The sequence below is a fragment of the Amblyomma maculatum genome, unplaced genomic scaffold, assembly GCF_055883805.1.
Source record: "Amblyomma maculatum isolate TAMU_Amacu unplaced genomic scaffold, ASM5588380v1 scaffold_18, whole genome shotgun sequence".
NCBI lineage: Eukaryota > Metazoa > Arthropoda > Arachnida > Ixodida > Ixodidae > Amblyomma > Amblyomma maculatum.
Window position 1 is genome coordinate 2,004,766 of NW_028146743.1, and position 12,808 is coordinate 2,017,573.

General features: G+C 43.8%; 1 pseudogene; it reads right to left on the bottom strand.

Annotated features, from left to right (window-relative positions):
* Nucleotides 1-4,802: 4,802 nt before the first annotated feature.
* LOC146171709 (uncharacterized) lies at nt 4,803-6,450 on the bottom strand (annotated as a pseudogene).
* Nucleotides 6,451-12,808: the final 6,358 nt, after the last annotated feature.

Below are 12,808 nucleotides of genomic sequence, written 5' to 3' on the forward strand. Positions count from 1 at the left end.
TTAACTTATAATTACTTTTCAGTAAAACGCACGTACACAATCGTCATTCCGTCCGTAGCCGTCGGACTCAGGCCGTTGCTGGGCTGGACGTCTCCACGGCTGGCTGTAAATGCTTTGTGCAGTTTGAGCATTCGCAGTAAACACATCGCATCATTGCCTTGATCACAACAGTAATTAGTGCCTCGGTAGGCAGCCAGTCCCTCCTTGCAGGTGCCCTGTCGTCTGCTCGAAAATGCACACGAAAATGTACCAGCCCTCGAGGGCGTCTTGTGGCACCGTGCACGCCAGCCGCGCCAGACTGTAGAGGCGGCAGTGTTTTGACGCGCCCATCGTAGTCGACGTACCGTCATAGAGTAAAATATATATATATATATATATATATATGGTACCATGGCCGACGTTGCCGGCTCTGCCAGTCGCGTCGAAAACGTCGGACTATATTGGGGCCTTTTTACCCTCCGGAGCAGCCGGCCGCCGTGCTAGTAATGGCGCCATTTACACTTTACCCACTCTTCCACGGTTTTATCTGGTTCCATTATCAAAGGCTTTCTGTTTATTCTGTTATTCGTGTTTGATAATGTCAAACACGAAGCCATATTAAATAATCCGGAGGAAATTGCCCCTGGCAAGAGGATTCACGATTACGTTAGGGATTTTCTAACCGAATGAACAGCAGAAATAAGCCTTGGAGACATCAGGTCTGAAACAATTAGGCTAGGAGACAAGGGCACCCCACAGGGCCCAGTTCTTTCCACTTTCTTCTTCAACCTAGCGTTAAAGAACTTCCCACCATTACTGAAAACCGTGAAAGGGGTGAAACATACGCTATATGCTGATGATGTCACGTTATGGACATGCACAGGCAACGATGGGGAAATACAAGAAAATCTTCAACAGTCAATCGACATTGTTGAAGAATATGCGGAATGGGCATGGCTGAAATGCTCACCAAGGAAATCGGAACTTCTGGTGATCCGAGGGACAAAAAAACGCAGTATCAACGCTGAAGACATTTTGGTGGAATTAAATGGCACACCGATAACCAGAGTGGACAAAATCAGGGTCTTGGGACTGATAATACAAGACAATGGAAAGAACACAGAAATAATAAATCGACTTAAGTCAACAATGAACATGACAACCAGGTTGATAAGGCGAATAGCCAACTAAAGACGCGGGGTCAAAGAGAAAGATTTGTGCCGAATTGTTCAGGCTTTTGTGATAAGCAGATTAGTGTACACCATCCCCTACCTCAAGCTAGGGGTGACAGAAAAGAACAAAATTGAAACGATCATAAGGCAGGCATATAAAGCAGCACTAGGGCTACCTCACTGCATGCCCCCTACGGAAAGACTTCTTAAACTGGGGGTCTACAGTAACACCATGGAACTATGCGAGACACATATAATAACCCAGCTAAAGAGGCTCGCCACCACATCCACAGGATGGAAAATCCTGGGTAAATTAGGACTACAAGATAGGACCCCGGAAAGAAATGCACAAGTAAAACTGCCGACTGAAGTAAGGAACGCACTTACTATTAAACCGCTACCAAAAAACATGCACCCTGCTTTTCATGAAAGCAGGAGAAAAGCAAGAGGAAAGGCCTTTGAGGCCAAGTTAGAAGGCTCTAAATACACTGTTTATGTAGACGCGGCGGATTACAAAGGAGGCACTCTTTTGCTATCGTGGGCGTGAACGACTAGGGTAAAACAATAATGGCAGGTTCAATAAAAACCAACTACTCAGGGACAGCGGAGGAGGCGGCTGTCGCCATGGCGATGGTCAGCACCAAAGCGGTTACCATATTTAGCGACTCCAAATCTGCTATAAACAATTTTGCGAGGGGTATGATCTCCAAAGAGACAGAGCGAATTTTAAGATATAAAGACTGGAACCAAAAAGAGGTGGAATTAATATGGGTGCCGGCACACTCGGGGAACAAAGGAAACGAGTTGGCTCACAGTATAGCTCGAGGTTATGTCAGCCGAGCAGTGAGCCAGGTTGATTCCCCCAATTTCTCGAGAGATGCACTAATCTCATTTCATGACTACACTAATCACTTTAAACTAGAAAGGCGGATATATCCTCCACCAGACAAGCAACTAGACAAAAAGCAAGAAGTAATCTGGCGTCGGGTCCAGACGCGTGCCTTCTTCAGCTCTTCTAAATTAGCGCACATGTACCCAGCTTAATACAATCCAAGTTGTAAACACTGCGGCGAAATAACAGGATATGATCACATATTATGGAGCTGCAAAAAAGCGCCGCCACCAGCGGACCTACTACCAGTCCCTTCTTTTGAGCGGTGGGAGGCTATACTGGCCAGCTCAGACCCGTTAACGCAAGTTCGGGCTACTGAGTGGGCTCAAAAGGTCGCCGAGAGCAACGGTCTTGAGGCCATCTAAGTGTAGCGCCCACAAATCGTTCATTGCTGACAATAAATGTTTTCCAATCCAATCCAATCTGGTTCCATCTTCTCTCCTCATGTAGGAAATGCGCAGCCTTTTACTCTGTGGAGGAGCTTTTTTTTTTTTTTTGGCCATGCGCTGTGTGCCACTTAAGCCGCCCAGACGCAGCGGCGCGTAGTTCCAATTGTCCTTATCGGAACACTCGCTTTCGAATTAACGGGCTTTTCTATACACATATCTCTATAGAGCTTGGCGGGACCAAGTAGTGTATTCCGTATTATCAAAAAATTCGAAATATCGTGGTTCGAATTAACGAGCTTTCACAAATGTTGGGACTAGTATCATTAACTCTGTGTTGAACACAGGAGTAAAAATATACGTAAGTAAAAATAGACCATAGCAGACAGTCTCACATCTGTCAATTGGAAATAAAGACATCACCCCCTTTGACATCCACAGCTTATGAGGCAGACCTAAATTGTGAATACATATTAATACTGCATGAAATGACAGTATGAACAGGGAATCTCATCCAGAAGCAGCATCACCTTGATTTACAAATCATGCTACACCAAAGTATGCTTACATAAGCACGAGTCCTCGTATCCAAAATTTGGCTGTCATGTTTTTGCTCATCCCATAAAAGAAGTGGATATTTTGAGGCAGGTGCATCACCAAGGACTTTGCATATTGAGCGCCTTTCACCTTGGTTCCCAGTACTATAAGATTATGCTCACTAGAACGAAAATAATGTGTCTGTTATAAGCACCTAGACGCTCCTTTCTAGACTTTGCCATAGGGAAAAGCCAATGTTGCAGTTATGCAATATCTGTATAGGCCACTTACATAAACAAAGATTTAAGCTGAGGGCAAAATATAACTGCTGATCACATGGATTAGCTTTTTCAGCATTGAATAGAGGGACCGCAAAAAGTGAAAAAGTAAGATTGCATGACTGCCTTTCCAGTGCATTGTGACTTGCTTAACTCAGCATTTTGGAAACCAGTTGTGGATTCAAAATCGCTCACTTGATCTGCAAATTTTCAACCATATGTCCTAATTTGTGACGTCTTACAGAGCAGTAGTGCATTTTTAAACCCTAAATTAAGCCATGCGGTCCCCTTATAATGAAGGAAACGTTTCATCAGCTACTTTGGAAAATTGCTAAAAATATCAGTCATAATACAAAAAATATTTCAGGAACAAATTCTGAGCCACGGTAAGTACAACATACTGTAGCCATTGTTTAAATCATATTTATTGCCAGTTACTTCAAATTTGTTAGTCAACTAATAAAGTAACCAAATATGGTGGTTGGTGCCAATGAAGAGTTTGTACTAATAGACAAGGTGAAAAAAAAAACTAATCGTTAATACACTATCTCAAAGTAACTCAGAGCTTTTTTCAGCACAAAACCGAAATTGAATGCGATAAATGTACAGAAAAAGAGATGGAAATGCGGGTCTGTTGATGCCTGACTGCAGTGAATACAGCACTAAACTTCATCTCACTTGGATTATATCATGCACCATCTTTTGCTGGTTCGCACAAAAATGACATTCACGTAGATAGCTATGAGTGTCGTATTCACTGCACTACTAGCGAAGCGGAATAATGCACATGACATGGCAATATAGCAAATATTGCTTTGCTGAATGCCATTGTTATTGTAACAGCAATAATGGCGGATCACGTTCTCAGCAAGCTTATTGCTCATTAAATAAGGGTTATATGTTGCTTCGAAAACTGATGTGACACCGCCATTGACCTCTCCAATGTAGGCTAATTATTGCCTATGTGACCAGACGAATGTTTTGACAATTATGCTCGCCAAGACTGAGAGTTCGTACCGGAAATTAGCTTTTTTATTAAAGAAAAATTACTTCTTATCATTTACCCCAATACAGCCATGCAACTACAGTACAAAGCTTGATAGGTTTCTCAGAAACCTAGTCGTTGAAGTTACAAATTAATCCTTTATTGCAATTGCCTTCAACATGTCTATTTGTCAATTGCTCTTATGCTTCAATACTTTTTTGTGTTCCAAATGTTTTTCAAGGATATATTGAAAGTGTTCGCTGATCACTCGGTATATCAGCAAGGTGCACTACATTCAGCGAAGAACAAGAAAAACTTACTCCAGGAACAGGGCCATTTTTACCCAAAGCTGCCGTGACGGCTTTTTTTCTGACCTGTCCGAAAGAGCTATCCCTTGCAGGATTGGTTGAACACACTCGGAGAATTCTGGCATATTTGCATGGAGCGAGTCTCAGAATTCCTAAAAGGAAACAAACTAGTATTTATTCAATGAAAATCTGCAATACCACACACAAGATCTTTTTTGCTTTCAGTAAGCAACATCAGGAATAAAACATTCGAAAGCCACCAGCATTACAACAAGTATGACTCATGAAGACATTTTGTAATAGCATACAAACAGTCATCTCTTGCATAAGTATACAATGGCCAGGAATACAAAAGGAGTTCAGGTTTGATGACATTATGCGGTGTCTCCATAAGTACAAATGCATTCACTCATTGTGAATAACTACCTTTGGCCAAGATCAGATGAGTGACGAAACTTTTTCCTTCCCAAAGTACAATTGTTTCTACTGTACTAAAAATTCGACGGCCATTTTGTTCAAACACAAGCACACATCAGAATTTGAGATTCTGACACCAGAGACAAAGGCTGAACGCATATAGCTGTTAAGCCAACAGCAGAGGGATGCAGTCCACAAGGCAAAAAAAACACATGATAGGCACACTGGTGCACCTACATCTGATTTAGCGCTTCTCTGTGCATAGCTCATATTAGGCTGCCCTGGTCCTATCCACAGGTCACTGGACATTTTCATCTTAAAGTAATTGGCTACAGATAATGGAATATTATTGAAATTCCAGAATTTTTTCGTCTTCGGAAGAGCATTTTTACTTTCAAACCTCATTGTCCGGTGAGGATTGGAAAGACCGAAGCGCCGTGTTTGAGACACCATACGCACCAGCATGTGCAACTTAGGTTTAAATAAGTTGGAACCATACAGCTGCACAAAAAGTTCAATATGGTGGGCTACCATGCACTCAATGTCCCCAAGTGCGTCTGGGGAAATAACAGGATAAATTAACAGCTGTGTGATGATGCACAGGAGCCTAAAACATTCACAAAGGGGCTCTTGCACAGCCTCTTCAGGCATACATTCATCAATAAAAAGAGAGCCGCACAAAGAAAGCTTAAGTCAGACTAAAATCTTGGAGGGTAATCACTCTTACTCACTTGTCTATGAAAGCAGAACTGAGACAGGGCAGTGTTAAGTTGGCTTAAACTCATCCATGCTTCCTCCCTTACAATAAACTTACTAAACAGTGACAACTCCAGAGGAATGATCGACTCTCGCAAACTGTGCATGGGGTCATATAGCAAGTCTGTGAGTATAAAGAAATTAGCCATTTCAGTAAGAACCGAGTTGGACTTAATGCCGCATTGTGCCGACAGTTCAGCACGGTCCTTTTTTGAAGTTCCTGCATTAAGTGTGAATAGTTCCTGCTCATATTTTCGCTGTGTACGTAGTGGGCATTGGATTTCATAGTGCAAGTTATGATATTCAACTGTGGGAACTTTGCAAGTCCGGCATGCTAAGCGTACATTCTTGCTGAAGTTTTCCTTAAAGCCTGCTATATTGTAGAATGGCAGTGAATCTCCAATGTAGGCAAGTAAAAAACAACCATAAAACACTTGTTCACCAAAGACAGTTTTCAGAATGCAGCCACTGTAAAGTTCATTTAAGGTGGAAATGAAGTCTTGAAGGAGCACACGTTTCACTTCTAATGATTTAAGAGCATTTGCTTTCTCTACTACAAGCAAGAATACGTTGGCTACGTTGGACCTGTCTGATGGTGGTAGGTCCACAAAAGAAACATAAAACACAGTTAGCTTGCCTCAGCGCTCTTTTCATGTATAGTGGATTGGCCAATTCAATATCATCTCAGTACAGAAGCATTACATACTGTTTTTATTTTGAGACCTTGCAACTGGATGCATTTGAAATCGTGTATTGTCAGTGAATTCTTTAAGCAACCCATTGCTTGATGTGTACAGTGCATGCAAGAGGCAGGCAAAGGTTGGATGAAGTAGCAAATTCTCAATCAATCCCTTCAGTGGCACAAAATATGCTCATTCATCATGTTCAAGCTTTACTTCCTCTTCAGGAACGTAAATTCTCTGAGAGGTGTACAAGGACTTCTTGCTCGGTCATTTTCAAAAGCAGACACATCAATGGGTGTTCTAGCAGTTGCTAAAATATCTGCTACTGCCGCAACAAGCGCATCGACTCCACCTATTGCACAGCGCTATTGTGACACGAGCTGCCTTGCCAGGCATGAGAGTTTTGTGAGAATACCCCGCAAAACTTTCCACATCACAGTCTCCATAGTATGACGCAGCACTTAACAAAGTATTGCTTTTTTTCAGTTGCAGCAACTGAGGACTCCTGTCGAGCCATGGGCACATTAGATTCCTTTTCACGACTACTTATAAAGCAGTAATCATTGCTTTTAGATAGTGAATTTACTGTCAGTATGCGATTTGTATTGTGGCATGTATAGAAACTTCTTCCTGCACTTTGAGCATACCAAAGCGACCTTGTTCATGTGCACCTCCCGGACATGTAGCCGTAAAGCATAAAAATGCCTGGTGGTAAATCTGCATGCCACACAGATGTGTTTTCTGACCTTGCTGCCTTTTGGTGGCTCACGGACTTAATTCACGCTTTGATGCGGAGCTGTGCTCGAGGGAATTCCATGTGCTAGTCTTGAGAAAATGGTGACTTGAATTGTATATATGTCATACATTTCTCCCAGTATCTAGTTCATTATTATTTCATAATGAATAGCTGTAGCTGTGCACAGTAACATGCGAGTATGAATACAATAAATGCTTGGCCAGCTAAAGGCATCTTATAAATAAATAAAAACAATATTTCACAACTAATTCACAACTCTTATGATAATGGTTCAAGTTAATGCTCTGTGCAAGCAACATCATTACAAATACCAAAACAAAGACTGTGCCAATTCTCAGTGCTCTACAAATTCTCAGTAGGGTGCATGCATTGCGATTTGAAAAAAATTACAAGGGTTCAACGCTGCTGAACCAAATATTGAGCGAAAGTATTAGCTACGGGTGACCGAGCGTTCTTCTTCTCTTTTTCTTCTTCCTCAGCCTCCATATAAAGCCCCGCTTTAACCGACCCATATGAACGTGCCTTAGTGGCCTATAGGGGTAACGTGAATGCCAGGATCCTAGCAGGCTGATTCTGACATAACCGTCCCATGTGAAATTAGAGACCCAAGTTGGCAGCTCCTGCCAGCCGGTGTGTCACGTGGGGTGTGACGTCACATCGTCACGTGGGTAAGACGTAACTGCGGCCGGGTCACGCGAAGACTTGAAAGTGCGAGTAGTATGCTTTCGCAATAAAAGGTGTGACAAATGTCACCACTGCTTACCTGCTGCAGTGCGTGCAACGGCAAGTTGTTCTTCTGTGTCTAGAGGAAGTTCTGACATGTCAGATGGCGGATGATCTTCGACCCATGATCAGCCGCCATCTACAATGGAAGGTGACTTTGATGACCGCTACCATCGTCGACTATTCCTTTGTCTCCTTGTTTCTATTCTTTCATATTTTGATGGATGCTGTGTTGGTGTTCGTGTATAGTATTGGTCAAAAGTCTTAAAGCCAAAAGATTTTCGTCTTAGCTGCAAAATGGAGCCGCCATGAAACCGTTAAAAACTATAGGGCCAGGAAATGCTTTGGTATAGTTTCTTGCTGTCACAAGAACTCATTTCCTAGCATTCTGAATGCCCTTCGGCCTTTAATGATGCTGTCACTGCTTCATTTTACGGCTGAGACGAAAATCCTTGGCTTTAGAAGTTTTGAACAAGACTGTACATAATGGCATGTACGCAATAATTCAAAAGAAATCACGACTACCTTCCTTTAGTTAATGTTTTTGTATTAAAGGACTTATCACGCATCGTAATACCTAACATGTGAGTATAACAAATTTAGACAATTTTTGGGAAGCGATTTGAGTACCTGAAGATGCGTTTTAACAAGCGCCCAAACAAAAATCCCTGATTGAAGAATAATATATTTTCTTTCTCGCAATGATGCGCAAGGCATTAGTACAAATGGAATGTTCTGTGTAATTTGACTTCAAGAGCTATTTAGGCCATAAAGAGGTCCCTTCTCACAGCAGTTTCACTAGCCAAACAATGACTGCTACTTAAAATTAGAATCATAGATTATATGAGGTGTAGCAGAAAGTTAGCAGGGATTATCTCTGTTAAACGGTAATTAGAGTACGAATGCAGGGGCTTAATTTGGTAATGGCCTCGGCCAAATGTTCGATTGGGCAATGCCCAAACGTGATGGCTACCACTGTGTGGAACGCAATCAGTTATGGTAGTTAGACATCGATTTTGGTCCTGATCGGAGGCGGTGAAATTTCGAAGCGTTGCATTTCAGCCCCTATAACGGACTTAGTTTCATGTATCCGCACGAGGAAGCATGCTCGTCAGTGTTGCCAAAGGGGCATAAACAAACAAGATCATACGGACCAGATTCTTGGTCGTTGGTGGTGAGCATATATAAGTGCTTTTTATGGTAAATGCATATAATATTTGCTGCATAGCTTGCACTACAACGGTGAGTCAGCCTCAATCAAGAGCTTAATTGATATCGCGTAAAAGAGCAGACAAGCTATCTTTGCTTCTGCTGGCTCCTGCCCTACTCTAGGTAACAACCATAACTGGACTGTTGAAGATAAAGCATCAGATAAAACCTCAATTTTATAGGTTCCCAGGGGAATACTGCATGTGGTGACTTATGTGTACACTAATTGCCCGCTCCTAATTCCGAAGAATGAAACACACTACACTATGTGCACATGTAGTCTTTAAAGCTCGGAAAGCAGTGAGAAATTCGCACCGAAGCTTTTCTTCACTAAGGCCGTAAGTGATTTCGTGGGTAAGGCAAAACGGCTTTGAGAGACAAGTCTTTTTTAACAGAAACGAAAACTTTTCAGCTGTTTTGAGACAACCAACCTTTCGAACACCAGGCTGTGGACTCAGCCGGGGCACGTCAGCAAATACAGCCTGTTGTGGTTTGCTGCCTAGGCAGAATACAAAGTAAAAAAAGACTATAAAAATTGATACTTCACAAAAATACGAGGAATCCCGACACGCTATTCAAGGCAGCTGCCGCGGCGGAAGACAAATTAAGGTGGCGCGCTTTGCAGAGATAACGACCCCTTAGTATGAGAGGAAGAAAGCGCCGTCGCTATAGGAGCAGCACGTGATCAAGCGGTTGTTCTCTCCGCCAAATCTACATGCGTGGAAAAGTTTCGACTTGCGTCAACACTCAAAGACCTTGGTGTTTCTTGTTGGTTTTCAATAATGAAAATAAGAACAGGTGACACAGACCTTCTTCTCGAAAATTTCCGAATAAAACTCAAAAGGTGCTTAGAGTGCCTAACTTGAAATTGTGCCGAAACGTACGAGATGTGAAAGTTTGCCCACGTTGCCAGCTCTGGAGACTCATCTAGGTTTCGCGCACTCACCTGAATTCATGATTTACGAGCCAACAAGCCTAAACTAGTGCTTTTAGTAAATGCCATTGTAACGAAACGTTCGTCCGTGACGGCACGGCGGCTCCGCCGGGTCGAGGAAGGGGGCCGATGGACGCCATTAGTTGACCTTATTTATTAAATATGAGACCGAACATTAGTTAAATCGAATGAACTGATATATATATATATATATATATATATATATATATATATATATATATATATATATATATATATATTATATATATATATATATATATATATATATATATATATATATATATATATATATTGTGAGCACTTCGAAAATTACTTCGAATTACTTCGAAAACACCAAGCCTCCTTTGATGTCACTTCTCCGACCTTGGGCCGAACGTCTTCTGCGCAGCACCGCATTATTACAGAAGGTACTTCTATTGTTAGCCGCCGCCCTTACCGTGTTTCCTTATCAGAACGTAAAATCATAGAAGATAATGTGAATGATATGCTCCGGCGAGACATTATTCGGCCATCAGCTAGCCCCTGGTCATCTCCGGTCGTCTTGGTCAAAAAAAAAGGATGGGTCCGTGCGTTTTTGCGTTGATTACCGCGCACTTAACAAAGTCACTCACAAAGATGTTTACCCTATGCCACGAATTGACGACTCCCTCGACTGTCTTCAGGGCGCCGAATATTTCTCCACTTTGGATTTGCGTTCCGGTTACTGGCAGATACCGATGCACGAAGCCGACAAAGAAAAAACCGCATTCGCTACTCCCGATGGGCTTTACGAATTCAATGTCATGCCTTTTGGACTTTGTAATGCCCCGGCTAGGTTTGAGCGCATGATTGACACTGTTCTTAGAGGACTTAAGTGGAAAACATGCTTGTGCTACCTGGACGACATAGTTATTTTCTCTGCGACTTTTTCTGATCATTTATGCCGCCTTGATCAAGTATTAACGTGCCTGGCATCCGCCGGTCTCCAGATGAACACAAAAAAGTGTAATTTCGCCAAGAAAGAAATCAAGATCCTGGGCCACCTCGTCAGCCGCGATGGCATTCGACCCGACCCTGACAAGCTTGCTGCAGTTTTGAACTTTGCACGCCCTCAGCGGACTAAGCAACTACGCAGTTTCCTTGGCCTGTCTTCGTACTTTCGCCGTTTCATTCGCAATTTCGCTACCATTGCTGCACCGCTCCACCGCCCCCTTACAGACCGTACTACTTTCAATTGGTCCGAAGAATGCGAAAAAGCTTTCCAAACCCTGAAGAATGCCCTCACTTCGGACCCTGTTCTCACTCACTTCGACGACACTGCTGCCACCATTCTTCACACCGATGCCAGCAGCCTCGGTATCGGCGCCGTACTTCTGCAACTTGATACCGCTTCTCAGGAAAAGGTAATTGCGTTTGCCAGTTGAACTCTAACACCAGCGGAACGCAACTACACCATCACTGACCAAGAGTGCCTCGCCGTCGTTTGGGCAGTTCAGAAATTCCGCCCCTACCTCTACGGCCGCCATTTCACGATCGTTACCGATCACCACGCTCTGTGCTGGTTATCAACCCTCAAAAATTTGACTGGACGCCTGGGCCGTTGGATTCTGCGTTTGCAGGAGTACCACTTTGATGTCATATTCAAATCGGGACGCAAACATCGAGATGCCGATGCTCTTTCCCGCTACCCGCTATCAGAATCACCACCTAGTGCTTCCTCGAGCCTTCCTGCGTGCACCCTCGACGTCCCAATGTCGTCCAGAGCTCCAAACATCACCTGTGCTACTCCTGCCGCTGCTCCAGATCGCTACGCCATTATTTCACACCAGCGAGCAGATCCCTACTGTATTTCCCTAATCAACCTTCTCACCAGTGCTTCTCACCCTCCTACCGCTAGGATGCGCAGGCAACTCCAAAAGTTCAAACTTGACAACGGCGTGCTCTCCCGTTATACTTATTGCTCTGAAGGCACCCGTTGGGTGCCCGTTATTCCGAGAGCGCTTCGCACCCGTATCCTGGCGGCTTTCCACGATGATGCTACAGCCGGTCACTTAGGCTTTCATAAAACTTACCACCGCGTGAAAACACGTTTCTTCTGGCCAGGCCTCGCCTCAAGTGTGGCAAAATACGTCGCCTCTTGTCTGCCATGTCAGCGCCGCAAACGGCCCACTTCTCCTCCTGCTGGCCTACTACAGCCGCTACCTTGCCCTGCTACTCCTTTTGCCGTTGTTGGCATAGACTTATACGGGCCATTTCCATTGTCCGCACGAGGTAATCGCTGGATCGTCACCGCCGTCGACCACCTAACACGCTATGCTGAGAACGCTTCCCTGCCTAATGGCTCAGCAAATGAGGTCTCGACCTTCTTTTTGGAATCGCTCGTACTGCGCCATGGGGCCCCTCAAGTGCTTCTCAGCGATCGTGGTCGGACATTTCTGTCGAAGATTGTAGCCGAAGTTATTGAAGCCTCAACTACACATCACAAATTGACCTCCAGCTATCACCCGCAGACCAATGGGTTGACTGAGCGGTTCCACCGCACACTTTATGACATGTTGTCTACGTACATCGACCAGGACCACCGAAACTGGGACGTAATACATCCTTTTGTTACATTCGCCTACAATACGGCTGTACAGCGGACCACAGGTTACACCCCGTTTTTCCTCGTTTACGGCCGTTCTCCCGCTACCGTTCTTGACGCCTCTTTTCTTTCTACACATGCCAGTTCCTCATCCTCTCTTCTTGACCAGTTCCTTTCCCGAGTGGCCAAATCTCGCCGGCTTGCTCGC